This window comes from Dermacentor andersoni, chromosome 11 (genome assembly GCF_023375885.2).
Source record: "Dermacentor andersoni chromosome 11, qqDerAnde1_hic_scaffold, whole genome shotgun sequence".
Lineage (NCBI taxonomy): Eukaryota > Metazoa > Arthropoda > Arachnida > Ixodida > Ixodidae > Dermacentor > Dermacentor andersoni.
This window is the reverse complement of record NC_092824.1, coordinates 74,620,071-74,635,308: the sequence shown is the minus strand read 5'-3', so window position 1 is coordinate 74,635,308 and position 15,238 is coordinate 74,620,071. Positions and strand designations below refer to the sequence as shown.

At 45.4% G+C, this 15,238-nt stretch overlaps 1 protein-coding gene across 1 annotated transcript in view; it reads left to right on the top strand.

Moving 5' to 3' along the window:
• The window catches only part of LOC140214061 (uncharacterized), a 134,821-nt gene that overhangs the window by 49,019 nt on the left and 70,564 nt on the right, over positions 1 to 15,238 (top strand). The gene's annotated exons all lie outside the window — the stretch shown is intronic.

Here is a 15,238-nt window from a genome sequence, read left to right as displayed (position 1 = left end):
TCGCGAATAATGTACTGGAAAACCTCCGTAGCGGTTCTGGGTCGGGGCGTAAATTTAGTAACTGCTGCTCGCAATTTCGTTCCGAATGTATATAGCGAGACGACTTGGTGAAGAGTTTCACAGCGAGCTTGTGTCTCTTATACAAGTACAGGCTAATATACGCTGCGTTTGAAACAATGCTTCGCCCAGAGATTCTCATTTTTTTGTAGCACTTCCGCGCAAAAGCAGCCTATTGATTTTCTTATAGAAAAAAAAAGAAAAAAAACTTGGCTGTTTTGCCAGAAGGGCGAAACATCCCTAGCATTCTTACAGAATCCTCCAAAAACACAGGCAGTAGCAAGGTTTAGCCGTTTAGGCCATCGCTGGAACTCGGAACAGTTTTTCAAACATTACGAGCGTTTGACATGCTGGCGTGACGCAGCGTGCAAGTCAACTCCTGCTGGGCAGGAAGAACATCGCCCTGGCAGCTATCGGGCTTTTCAAAAAGCTGCCGCGATGAGCGCCGCTCCTGGCGTTGCGAGCGTTGTACCTCGATGGTGCAAAGAGATGAGACCAACGGGAAACCCTCGTTGGTAGTCAGCGCCCATTGAGATAATAGATAAGGCTGACTTGACGTCTGTTTCTCACAGCAGTGCATACTTCGAACTTACCTAACACGCCAGGCCTTCGATTTTAGGAATCTTGTGAGTAACAGGAAACTCAGTCCTTCGCTCCCATGTTTATCAGGAAGTGTGAACTGCTGACTTTTCTAACTACGAACATTTCTAACTACTAACTAGCTGTGGCACTGACCGAGATAAATATTCGTTGAACCTTATTCCAGTTGTATTTGTGCTTCCGTTACCACAACATTTCTTGCCCGAAACCGCCCCCCCTCTCCCTCCACTTCTCCGCTACCTTCCACAAGAAATATTTTGGCGCTCTTGAGGGTGTTCTTTTCTTCCATCGTTTGTCCCTTCCAATAAAGGAACAATAAAGAAATTAAATAGATCAATCTCAATCGAAAAATTATTCCGTTGCCTTGGCACCCATTCTTTAAATTTAATGGTCCGCCGGTTATCTTCCCTACGCATTACATGGCCTGCCCAGTTCCATCTTTTTCTCTAAATGAAAACTAGAACATCGGCTACCCCCGTTTGCTCTCTAATCCACGCCGCTCTCTTCCCGTGTCTTAACGGTACGGCAAAAATTTTTTCATTACATCACTTTCTGCACGGTCTTGTCAACTTGTTCTCGATCCTCTTTTTGTATCACTAACTTTCTTTCCCCGCATGTTAGCACTGGTAGAATGCAATAATTGTACGTATTTATTTTGAACGAGAGCCCTGTGTGCCCGGTCAGGATTTGGTATTGCCTGCCGTATGCACTCCAACCATGTTTTATTCTGTGAATTTTCTCCTCATGAGCACAGTCCTCTGTTAGTAATTGACCTAGATAAACATGCACACACACGGATCCTTCATTTTCCTGATCGCATAATAGGCAGACGTCTCCCTCTTTGGACGTGTCTAACGGAAAGCTCGAGGTGTGTTGCGCGTGCGCGATCTCGTCTCCGCGTGAACGAAATAGTAAAAGAAATAGGAGGTATTTCTATAAATGATAGGAAAACGTAAAAGAAATAGGAGGCATTTTGATAAATGATGAATGTGTGCAGGGTTCGCGGTGGCGCGCGCACGTGCTCTTGTCGAGGCATCAGAACCCAGTAGCGAATCCTGCGGGCCTGTAGGGAGCGGGTGTGCCGAATTCACGAGGGAGAAGCTAAATCCAGCACGGGCAGACGCAATCCCCATCCACCGGCGACGAAAAATGAATAATACTCCATCAGGGAGCGCAGTCGAAGTTGAGGCCCCGCGTTCGCCTTTCATCTCGCGTGTTCACTACAACCTTTCAGCCGACAACAGCCAAGGCACCCGGCCAATGCGGAAGTAACGACAACACGTCGTCGGAGTCGTGGTGATATCCGTCTCTGCTCGGCAGATCAAAGAAAAGCTCTCCTTCGCGGAGTGGGTGATCCAAATCGACCTGTGGAAAACGCAAACTTGCTGTAGGTCGACCAGTAGAATTCACCATAAGTATGCCGCGCACGTAGAGAGTTAGTGGTGCTAAGTTCTGAACTCGTTTTCCCTTTTATTTTTTGTTTGTGTGCATGCGTGAGCGTGCGTGCGTGTTTGTGTTTGTTTTGCAGGTCACCTAAGCAACGGGTGTACGCGTTTACCGTGTCTTAGGACAATTTCATTTGCAAAACGGCACTGATAACTCTTTATTTATTTAATGTTTCTTGCTTGGTTAACCAGACGCATTTCTGGTTAACATCCCTGCCTTCTCTCTTTATTTCCTCCTCCTCCTTCTATGCGACCCGCCGTGGTTGCTCAGTGGCTATGGTGTTGGGCTGCTGAGCATGCGGTCGCGGGATCGAATCCCGGCCACGGCGGCCGCATTTCCATGGGGGCGAAATGCGAAAACACCCGTGTACTTAGATTTAGGTGCACGTTAAAGAACCTCAGGTGGTCGAAATTTCCGGAGTCCCCCACTACGGCGTGCCTCATAATCAGAAAGTGGTTTTGGCACGTAAAACCCCATAATTTAATTTTTTTTTCCTTCTATGCGATTATTTTGTTCTGTATTTCAGATACCTTATTTTTAATGGACGGTGCTTCTTTTACATAATCATCTACCTGCCTTTAGCAATGAATCCCGTCTATACAAATTCAATTAACACAAGCTGGGCGAGTGGGCTACTGAACATATTCGCAGGGGTGGACGGTGCAGCCCGGACGAAGGACGAAAGGGAAGTGCACGATACGAGAGCCGAATAACGACTGGTTTATTTTTTTCAAACGAGTGATGAAATACACAGAAAATGTGAGCATGTGATGAAGTGACGTGTACAAGAGGTGAAATGGTGTCAGCCTATCTTGCCATTCAAAAACTGCGTTTCTTTATCACGCAGAGAGACAAAAGTCTGGCTGACGCATGTGCCTGAATTTGACATGCATGAAGTGGGCTTCTACAATGTCGCGGTTGTGTTGATTTACGCCTCCCGCCCCCCATTTTTATACTATATATTTCACTTGTTTTCGAATAACAATTTGCATAGCCACTTTCTACAATGCGCGGCCAGACTCGAACCTGTTGCATTCCTGATCGCACCTTGGTGCTCCCTAAGGCGGATGTTAAGGCAGCGTCCCGTCTGCCCCAAATGCTTTTTGCCGCACGAACGTGGAATACAAACGTAGACCATACAAACTCACAGTGACAATGACATTTTCATTTTAAAGTCTCCGTACCCGGCAGAGCTACGCAAAAGTGGCAAATACTTATAATATGCTTTTCCCCCGTTTTCTTTTTACGTCTTTTATTGGCCCCACTCCGACCTTAGGTTAAAAAGAAAGGGTGGACGGGTGCCAGTCTGATTTCGTTTTCATTCCGTTTTCTCTGTACCAGAAGCCAACAACAATTTCCCTCTTTCGCGTCATAAATTCGTTCATAAATTTAGAGTGCCTTGTGCACGGACAAATCGAATCCCCACGACCCCGTTCGCTTGCTGGTTTATCTCCGCAAAACAAATTTGAGTCCCCAAAATGTCAGACAATACTTTGGACGGTATATCCCCATGAACGTTTGACAGGACTGCTCGTGAAGCCTGTATTGTAGCTATATCTTCCACAGCAGACATAGACATGAGCTGCAGCTTACTCCTGCTACAGCTCTAACCGCCGGGCGTGGTGATACGCAATAAAACAATGCGCCATTTTTTTGTAGTGTGTAGTCTATCAAAATTATTAGCGTTAAAGGACATAGCGACGAGCTCTAGCTTACTCCTGCTGCAGCTGTGGCCACCGGGCGTGATGATACCCAATAAAAGAATGCGTCATTTTTAGTAGTGTGTATTTTATTAACATTAATGGACATAGTGACGAACTCGCAAAACGGTTTCTTCCGTAGCACTTTCTTAAACGCTGACTTGCCGGGCACTTTTCCGTTTGCGTGTACGTTCGAAAGCAGTTGTGTAATACACTGAGCGAAGGCGTGGTTCTTTTGTGTTCATGCGGTAGTACTTCTACATAACAGTGCCCGAATATTACCGCGAGCTAAAACTTCACAATTCAATGCCCCCGTATTCGTTTCCGTTTGGCGGTGCACTGCCATTTCCGATGCGCGATGCCAGTTACGACACGTGTTTTTAAACTTGATGACGTCATGTAGAGAACGGCTTCCTACTTCCACGCAGAGCGCGATCTATTTGATGATGTGCATAATATTTGAAAGCAAATATGTAGAGCCACCTCTGCATGCTTTGTTTGCAGTGACAAGGCGACACCAGTGGAATTATGTGAGAACTGCCTTATTAAATGCAAAGTAAATTTCGGATTTTGGACTTCTATCTTCTGGATGAATTGTCCGTTTCTAAATATGTGTTACGGAACCTGTACACTACTTCACTTCCTCTATTTAACAGCCATAAGGCACGTAAGCCTTATTTTCTGCGTTCCCTATTCTAACGCGTGTCACGTGTGTAGAGAAACGCCGTTATTTAACGTTCTAATCTACGATGACAACGACAATAATAGTGCATGAACTTAATGAGGCATCAAAGTTATTTCAATCACTGAGCCTGCGTGCCTTGAGAGCGCGTTACTACTCATTCCCTGTACAAGATATTGCTTCAGATACGCTGGTCTGAGGAGATCTTACAGTACAGCTCAAGCTGCAAACTACCTAATGCTTTCATCGGGTGCTAACAAAGGTGTCGGTTTCCCATCGGTCTCATCTCTAGTAGAAGTGCGGTTTCCGTAACGGAAACGTCGGCGTTCCCATTGCACCAGCTGGCTGAGATGCCTGGCATTTGTTGCGGTGTTGTACCGGCTGCGCAGGAGTAGCGTTCTCACGTGTTGAGCCACGCCATGTCGTCTCCGCGTAATGTTTGAACGCCGTCCTAAGATCTCTAGCTTAAAGCAAACCTTTGTATCGCCTTCAGTGACTGGAATTCTTGGTGAAAGTGCCACTATTTTTCTTTTGTAGATGATTATCGCAGACTATCATTGGTCATGTTGGCTTTTCGTTAAGAGAGAGAGATCCCTAGGCATTCGGCACGAAGAGTAGTGCCTATTGTTGCTATTCATTGTACAACTTGAACACGTCATCATATTACTATATTCAGAGACAACTTCTTTGTAGAGTTTGCTAATGCTAAGAAGAGTGCAGTCGCCCGCACGCTAAGTAGCGATTTTTTTTTTCAGGTGGGCTGTTGTCGGCTAGTACCATTCAGTGGAAATAGATATATAGACTACTCAGTCACGCGTTCCGCGTTTTCTTGCGAAGTTGTTAAGTCCCGTCACGGATGAATGCGCTTCTAACCAAGCCTCTCTACATATATTGACGTTTTCGTGTGAACACTCTTGTAAATGTAAGAGTTTTGCATTCTATCTCTTTCAGCCATGAATGCCCAGCGCGCAAAACGGCCGAACAAGTGGAAACATGAAACAAATTTTTGCCAACCACCGGAGTACATCTGCCAGGTCTACAGCTAAAGCGGCACAAGAGCGTTGTAACAGCTGCACATATGCGGGCTAACATCAAAAGCAGTTTGTTTATTTTTTGCCCTTGTATCGCATTGACTGCGCTATATCGAAAGAATGTGGACAGACGTGGAGGAAAAGGGCAGAAAGTTTTATTTTTATCCTGTTAATGGCAGTAACACGGCGAGATAGTTTCTACCGATGAAGCAGACAACCTGAATGCGTCGCTGCTGCTGCGATGCAGTTTGCCTTCAAAGCGTGTGTTCTTTCTTGGAGCCTCTTAGGTGGCGACGCCATGGTGCAGAGATTCAACTAAAAGAATGCGAGTGCTGGCGCCTGGTTCGCTAAGTTGCCTTTAGAACATCCGTTCAATGCATAGCGTGTCAGTGAGGCCCTCATAAAAAGTGAGAAAGGTTTCGAGGTCAGCAGAAAAACTCCCGTTTTTCTTTCTAATTCGTCGGATATGCACGTACCGTTTAAAATGGGACAGACGCACGTAACCGGGTTAACTGAAAACGTTATCACTAGCACCATATTTTTCCTGAAGACACAGATTTCAAACTATTCCGTGCAGAACATCTGGCCTGAGTTCCGTGTTACATATCCCAGTACGGCGGCAAAACATTGGCATACTACTCCTGGAAATTTTGTTTTTGCTAGTGCTTCTGTTTGAGCTTTCCGAAGGACAGCAATAAAAAACGTGCATCCCTTGCATTGTACTATAGGGAGGCGTTAGCTAGGCCTTTGCTGAAGCATGCTCATTTTTGACGCTTCTCATTTTACAAGCATAGCACAGTCGCTCGTTTAACGGTCAATACTCCCTAGGCATGTTGAAAAAATGTTTTTATTTTGTACATTGAAATGCTGTTTTTACAGCCTTTCCACCACGTATGCCGCACGTCTTGAACGCATATGGTAGTTACTAACATTTATCTTTCTCTACTCCAATCGTCATCTCCAAACACTCGTGCGAGGTAGCAGACCGACGCTTGCAGTATGGTTATCTCCCTGCCTTCACTCTTTCTCTCGACCTCGTAGTATACTGAAAAGCTCACTGTAGCGTTAACTGTTGCAATACAAGCATTACTACTACCGACTACCACCGAATGATCGGTCTCTAAAGCGCATGCGCCGCTGAAAATAAATGGCAATGGTGGATCAGTAAGACCTATAAATGTAGGTGAACCATCATTCAGTATTGGCAGATCGTTCTTGATAATGGTCTCGTTAATCTTTGCCCCACGATTGACTTGGGGACGGATACACCATCGTGGATGGTGTGCATTAAGATCTCCGCATAACACAAACGATGCACCACATCGAGACACTAAGTACTCAAGTAGTGAGGTATCGGAAGAACGTGTAGGCCTGTTGTGTATGCTTGCCACTGTCGTAGGCACACCTCTGAGGCTCACAGTAACAGCTGCACAACCAAGCTGATCGTCACACATGCCGTCTGTGTCAAGAACCGCAAAATACAAGTTTGCAAGCACGTACATTGATGCTTTTGAAGCATTGTACATATGCGCCACATCTACACACTGGAAAGAGCCACAAGGCAGTTTCGCGCATCGAGTGCCACTGGGGAGACCGACGAAGCCTGGCGATCGATATTCGTCTTTCCTTACGTTAATTTCCTTAAGCGCTATAACGCCTGGTGGAGTCTTCATAGCGATGAGTCGAAGAACTAGATCAGCTTGCCGCAGTCATCGACCTGCCATTCCATTGCAGCACAAAGGGGCGAGGCTGCTCACAACTGTTAAAATTGCTTCCGGTTAAACGTCCAGTGAAGGTCGTCGAGGACTGGAACGAGGGCCTCCAAAAGTTGCTCTCTGTTTCTCGCTGTTGAAAAGCTGCACGATTGTCAGCAGCATACCGCATATTGTTGCTAATTGCCGGTCGTCGGACACCAGCAGCGTCAGCAACAATATGCGATATGCTGTTGACAATCATGTAGCTTTTCAACAGCGAGAACTAAAAAGGAATCAGGCTCCACTGTTTTCAGCATCGGGTTAATGCAGACAAAACATTTTGCTAATACAGTCCTTTGTACCTGTAGACTTTCCTTGCACTTTCTTATTCCGGTGGAATAATCTAATTTCAAAAGGCTACTATGACATGCTCTAACATTGATATAATACAGGTTAAGTCCGTGACTAGATGTACAAATTGGGATGCTTGATTTAATTTACAGTGAAAGAACCATAACTACTGCATCAGTAGAATAGGTTTTTGGTAATCTGGGGTTTTGAGCCATTTTAAGGTAATGTGCTGAAGCAGGGAGAAACGCATGTATATGCAGGCGATTGGCCGATAGTTCCGATATCTTCCTACATTACGCTTGCCACTACTAATGGAAAATTGTACTGCACTGTTCAGTTATTAGGCAAACAAAAATTTCCTCCTTACGAAGTATTTCATGTTTGCCTTAGGGCTGCGCCGCCGTGCTACTTACTACCGTACTGCGGCGTGCTGACTTATGCTTCTTGCTTCAGATTCAGTGCAAAGCAATGGCGCAATACGCAGGTCGAGAAAGTAGATCTACGCCCCTATTTGTTAGCATGCTATGATGCTACGCACACAAGGGACTGCAGCTCCTAAAAAAATTGTGGTGCCTGCTTTCAGGCCTTTCTAAATGTTAAGAGAGGACTTCTACTCATGGTTACGGCACACGTGCCATTGTGGACGAACCAGGTCAGCACTAAGGTTGCAGTTAAAAGCACAATTACATTCCGCGTTCAGTAATCACACAGAGATCATTTGCGGCTTCCTTCAGGAGCAAACGTGAGCTTTAAGGTTGGTGCTTGCCGCTGCATTTGTTGCAAGAATACGGCTAGGAGTAGACGCCGCTCATGTGCGATTATCGGCGATATTCACGCATTTCTCCCGAAGCTGACGCAAGGGTCTCGCTGCGCTGACACGACGACTTGGCGACAGCCAAATTCCTAATGCTGCATACGCGATGAAGGAAGTAAATAGGGGTTTATTTACAGGACATCCTTTAATTTGCTGTAGCGCAGGCAGAAGGACACGTGCTTTAAACGACACGTGAGACAACACACAGCGCTGAACGACCAGCTGTGAACAGCTGAGAACTTGTGCCACGTCACTTCGCACTGAACTTCAGGAACGCATTGGAATAAATAAATAAATAAATAAATAAATAAATAAATAAATAAATAAACTTCAAAGGATTTTTAAATTACAGAACAAGCGCATTATTCGCTTCTTATAAAGACAGGCCGATATTATCACAACGCATTGTGAAGCGTGTGAGTGCATGTTTTTTCGCTCCAGTCGCAGCTTATGAAACCTCTTTTGCTTTTTATGGAGCTAACGTTGGAAGAATCCGTATTTAGATGAACGGAAAACGTACGGAGACGAACGTTGCTTCCACTAGGGGTATTTCTGCATGAACTCTATGAGCCAGGAGCTGCATACAGCCGAAACAGTGACTGCTAAGGACGATGCAAAACGAAATGTGAATAGACAGTTTTAGCTGGCCGTTCGCAACAGCTCTGCGTGCGCAGCAAACCCGCAGCGGCGACAGCGCGCATGCGCAGTACGCAGGAGCACGCACGGTTTCTTGCGTGCGCCCGAAGGTTTTCGAAAGCTGCGTAGCGTCCACTCCGGGCTGTGCGGCCCTTGCGCAACGTTCTCGCGTGTTCTCGCGTGTCCACGAGAGCGCATTTTTCGATAATGCTCCGGCCGAAGGTGTCAGCCCGGTTTGTTGTTTGACTTCGTGGTGGCTGATATTGGCCACACAGTTGCAGAAGCTAGCATATTGCGACGCTGAGTAGCGCACTAGCGGCTCGTGCGCGTGAAATACAGCAGTCCCCTTCTTTTGCGTCCGTCCAACTATTGCCGTTTCGTATGCGCGCGCTTCCCTACGTACGCACGTCCTCACGCGCCGCATGCGTGAGTGGTTGCGGACGCCCAACTAAAACTTCGTACGGGGCTTCCCAGTTACTGTGTCGCGCAGTTTTGGGCAAATCCTGCTTATTTGTTATGGCCACACCGTGCCACAGGACGAAAACACTCGGACGCGAAAACGCCCGCTGACTTTCCTTCATTAATAATCAAATCGCGTTTATGTACATGTCTCGCGTGCGGATGTCACCCTGAACGGAACAAGTCAGCACGATGAAATGCAAAAAAGAGAGAAACCCAAAACTAGTAGCTTAAGGTGGCCTGTCCTATGAATGCAATATACCGCGCAGATGAACGATAATCCACTCTTTTATTGGAGAGCAACAGCTACCGAAGGTGTGCATACACACTCATCGCCTGAGGCATGTAAATAAATATGGGTTTGGTTACCAGTAAAGGTAGCTGGAAGTCGGTGCTCGTCCTCGTCAAGTGTGTTTTCGTCTTCAGATACGCACTCGCAAGAATGCCCGGTATAAGACGCGTATGTCTCTCAACTTCGCAAAGCAAGCACGCACGCATCGCCTCTCACCGATCGTCGTATACCGTGTGGAAGCACACAAAGGGCTGAGCAGAGAATAGAGTAACGTGGGTGCACGCCATTCTGTTTACTTTTGCACAACGGTGGGCAGTTGTACTTTCCGGTGCGCGAACCTACATAGCGACTGCAAACATCGCTCCGCCTTCAGGCTGGTTTCCAGCACGCCGCTTCTCCAAAGTGAGTGCGCGCTTCGCCCGAGAGAACGTTCGAAAGAACGCTTCCAGTTCCTTCATTCAGTTTGAGCTTGAGTCCCGTTTTAAGAGGACACGACGTTTAAACGAGAACAACATAAAGATAACGTCGGTGTAAAGGATGCGACGCTCCAACAGTGAAGCCTGCTGCGCTACACTTGAGCGTGCATCGAAGGAGTTGAAACTGGCCCGCAGCGCGTTCTCATCCGCAACTCGTTTCTCCTCTTGAACATTCACCGCCGGTTAGAAAATGTTGGGTAGCGCTTGTTTTACTTAAGCCTCCTTGTTGGATGGCCATCAGCTGGACCTCTTTTGTAGACTCGTGGAAGACTGTCGGTGCTTCAGCAGCATGCACTTCATACAAATGGTTGCGTTCGTCTCCTGCTGACCTGAAGTGACCACTGCTGGCGAACAGGATGAAAATTTAAAATCCTTGAGAATTCGTTCGATGTATATGCCACTTTAAAGAAAGGGAAATAATGTTCTAAGCTTAGTCGAGTAGAAAGGCTAGTATATTCGTAAGTTGAAGTAGGTTCGTGCCAGTACGCAAACTTTGCGTTCAGTATGTCCGCAAGATGCATTATATATGGTTTGCCGTTCCTTTGCAGCCGCTCCTGCTGAGTGCGGCAGGCTGTCGACGCAAGTTATGAAGCTTCAGTCCTATGGAAAGGGCGTTTATATATGCCCCGCCTCGGTTAGCATAAGTAAATGTCCTTAACGTAATCTCGTTGGAAAGTAAGAAGAACGAAATTCGAACATCTGTGCTCTTGGGTTTCGTTCTATGCAGCGTCATTTAACCATATTTAACCTTGGCGATAGTAAAATCAAGGGTACAGACAGTTCATTTACAGAGATCTAGACCCGCTCTATCTTCTGGGTCGTCACTTAGAGTGTCAGTGTTTAGTGTGCACGAATGGAGACAGCTGCAAGCATTCGACTGTGTGACTGTGTGCACCTCATGCGTTTTCAGTAAGCTCAAGATAACTCGCCCAAGCGACCTTTTGCAGCATGCAGCTGCGACAAAGTTTCCAACTAGCACTGGCGCTGCACGTAAATTCAGTGGTCGCAGATTACCCATGGGCGAAAAATATCGTCAAGCGCGCGGCCTATTATAACGAAGGCATGCCGCCATCAAAATGACGCCTGCTGTTATGTGGTTCCGTATTTCAACAGCGTTCCGTACATAGTAGACTGAAAAGCTGAATAAATTCAAGCACACAAAATGTACGCTGCGTACACAAAACGTACGCAGGTCTTATTGAATATGCCATGGTGCTGGCAGCATTTTCGATTTTCAAAGCTCTTACGGATAGTGACAAGTGATAAAATCGCATGCACTTATCGCGACAACTGGTTTTTCCGATTGACACCGAGAGACACAGCGCGCTTGCCTAGTCCGTTGACAATCGGGTCGGCTTAACGTCGCGACGACTTCCTGGCGATAACATGTCATATACGCAGAAGGCGCACGTAAGTTAGAATTCACTTACCTTGGAGGACTTGTTATATCCAACGAATGACGAATGCCTGTCCTGTTTTCGCGGGTACGCGAAATGGCTGACACTCGGTTGTTTGGCCTTCGTTCCTGCTCGCTGGACGGATCATCTTTCTCCGGTGTTGTGCTGTTCCGCGATGTTGTGCGCGCGCTCAGTGAGGCAACTCCGAGTGAAAAAGTAGAGCGCTCGCTCCATGTTCCTTTAAACTGTGGCTGCCTGAGGAGCAGAATGGTGTGCTCTTTGCTCAGCCTGCGTGAGTGATACAACGCCATGTTCGGGGCCAGCCTCTTACGGTTGAAGCAGAAACTTAGGCTACGTTTTGTTCTCTATATCAACCAGAGTAGAACGGGCATTGTACTCTCTCTCAGAAGGAAAGAGGGAAACGTAGATTTCATTCTCTCCTCGCTGACGGGGTGAACAATGCATTTCACGCCACTCGACATTTTGCGAGAGTGAAACAATGCTTTGGAGAATAAATCGGGCCCTTTACTCTTGCGATACTCTCCCTAGTTTTTAGAGTATAGTAACATAGGTCATTATCTCCGTCACCAAGCAATTTCTACAATACTCTGCACATGCTAGTGTGCAGTCACTTAACTATCCTCAATATTTTCTATATTTCCACGTTTAGAGGACAGGGATTAAAACGCCCTTCTTTGGCATTCATGCGAATTTTTTTTCTAATTGTGCTATTAATCTTACAATAATATCCGTTTTGAACAAGTAAACGCAAAGGATGGCGATGGTACGATGGAGATAAACGTGTCAGAGTTGCTGTAATATCTATTTATTTATTTATTTATTTATTTATTTATTTATTTATTTATTTATTTATTTATTCATATTACCTTACAGGTCCATCCAAGGGCGCTGAGTAAGGGGGGCCACAGTAATTTAATTACATTACAAAAATAGCAAAAGTGCGACATCGTTATACAGTATTAACACGCAACGAATTCAGGTTACCACGGAATGTTTCACGATTGAGCATGGATGCAATGCGATCCGGGAGACTGTTCCGATGTGCAATGGCTCTTGGTAGTGGTGATGAATTAAAGGCCTGCGTTTTACCATGACTGCGCATGAAACGAAGTGCGTTGTGAATGCGACGAGATGTGCGCACATGAGCATGAAGCCGCAAACAGTGAACGTTATTACTGTAAATGTACCTGTGAAACCGACATAAACGAGCAATGACGCAACGATTTTCTAATGGCTGAAATGCAGGGTCTTGTTTTATTCGGGCAGTGCTCGAATTATAGCCGCACTTGCCAGAGATTAATCTGGCTGCCCTATTCTGAACGGCTTCCAACATACGGATTAGATAATCTTGATATGGGGACCATGTGGACGAAACGTATTCTAGTTGTGGGCGAATTCTAGTTGTGATGAAGCAAGATATGCTAATTTTTGTACATTAGAAAGCGCGTTATGCAAGTTTCTACGCAGGTACTCGGGAGATTGAGAAGCTTTGGATGAGACAGTTGCTACATGCGTTGTCCAGAATAAGTCCGATGAAAGATAAACGCCGAGACGTTTGTACGATGTGGCAGTCGGAACTACGGTATTAATTATCGAATAGTGGAACACTGAGTTAGTGCGCTTTTGACTAAACGAGATTAACTTGCACTTGGAGGCGTTAAGGGACATCTGCCAAGTTACGCACAATCTATATGTTATTTCAAGGTCATTTTGGAGAGTGGGAAAGTCATTGATGCCTATTAAAAAGAGTACTGGATCTAGCACACTGCCAACTGCTCATGTTAAACTGCGCTTTATAATTTGGAACATTTTCGAACGAAGAAATTAGCATTCCTGGCGAATGGTACACTTGCTGGCTGTGTCAGAATATCCTAACCAACACTGCGTCACCAAGCACATCACCAATAGCGCAAGTCGAAATAATACAAGTGATATTATCTCGAACAAGCAGATGTTACTCGGGTGTACAGCCAATTGGACACGGTAGAAGAAATCATTCGATTCGAGCCTTGTCAAACATACACGGCCTGCAAACAGCCTGCGAATAGAGTAAAGTATACAATTAAAATGTTTCCTGCCGAAGCTTTTAACGGTATTAGGGCTAGTGATAACATTTCAGAGAGAAGCGTTCAAGTACGCAATTAAATATTGCAAAGACATCAATTCATAAATGTCTTCGTTGATGAGTGGGGGCGAGAATTATCATATATAAGTGCATGTAAAATACGAACGGGGAGGATTTTCATAGCAAGGTAAAGAAAACTAAAAGCGAAGATGTATGAAATATCCAAGGAGCATTTATGGTAGTACGTAGAGCATGCAGCATAGGTTACGAGTGCGAAACAGTTGGAGACGGTACAAGAAATCGTTCAATTCGTTTTATTGCAGAGCGCTGCACATAGTGTGAAAATAGGATTTCTATAATAACACTTCGCTTGAATCTTGGAAGAGACTTTGTTGAAATACATGGGATGCTATAAATTTGAAGTTTGAGAAGCATTAGATAAAGCACAAAATTTAAGTCGTCTGTCGGATCTGTACACGACCAGGAAAACGACAAAAAGAAAATAAGCTTGATATGATCGGTGTACGCAAGACAACAAATTTCTTGCCGTATACAGTTCGATCCCATAAAATAATTGCATTTAGCTTGACAAAATTAGCGTAATTATCAGCGTATGTTTATATCCCCTGCCAGACGAAGACCTCTCCCAATAATGTCCAGTTACCCTGGTCTTACGCTAGCTGATTGCAACTTGAGCCTACAAATTTTCTAACTTCATCACCCCATCTAATTTTCTGCCGCTCTCGACTGCGCTTCCCTTCCCTTGAAATGCATTCTGCAACTCTAAATGCCCACCGGATGTCTGCTTGCTGTCTGCTGTCTGTCTGTCTACTGGCCATCAATGCCATTACGTATTTGTATCATTATGCTGCTGCCCTTTTAACTCCATTAAACTGGTCGTCAGTGTGCAGTGTTGTGCGGAGGACACATAAAGGGGTTTTCTGCAGCTGCACTAAAGAAGCACAACTGAACAACGCTCTTGGGGGTTGGTCCTTAGTTAAGATGATGTTGCCGTCGTTCTCTGGGGTTCCACGTTAGCTTTTACACGTCGTCCTTGCTCTATCTTTTGCGGTGATAGTTTTGAATTCGTGTGACCTACAGTGTTGCCTCACCCTTTGTACAGTGCCCATTCTCTGAGCAGCTTGGGTGCTTTGTTCAGTGGCAGCATGCTCTGGAAAAACTCGCTGTCAATAGCGCTAAAGTGCCAAAAAGGACCCCCAAGAAGGGACTTTCGAAAATTCCTTTTCTACACTTATGCAGGTTCTTAAAGTTACGTTTACCTTTAATCTTTCAAATAGCAATAAAGGTTTCTTACTTGAAGTGATAATAATACAAGACTTTTAAATATAGTAATTTCTAGGTGGGTTACCACCCAAACAGTTACGGCTTTTTTGCACAATGTTTCATACTGCATACGCACCATTGTTAAAAAACATAAAATTTCATGGCAGTAGCATTTTCACTGGCAGCACAAGCTGGTATCTAAATCACTTCGCGCCCTCGACATATCCAGGGTA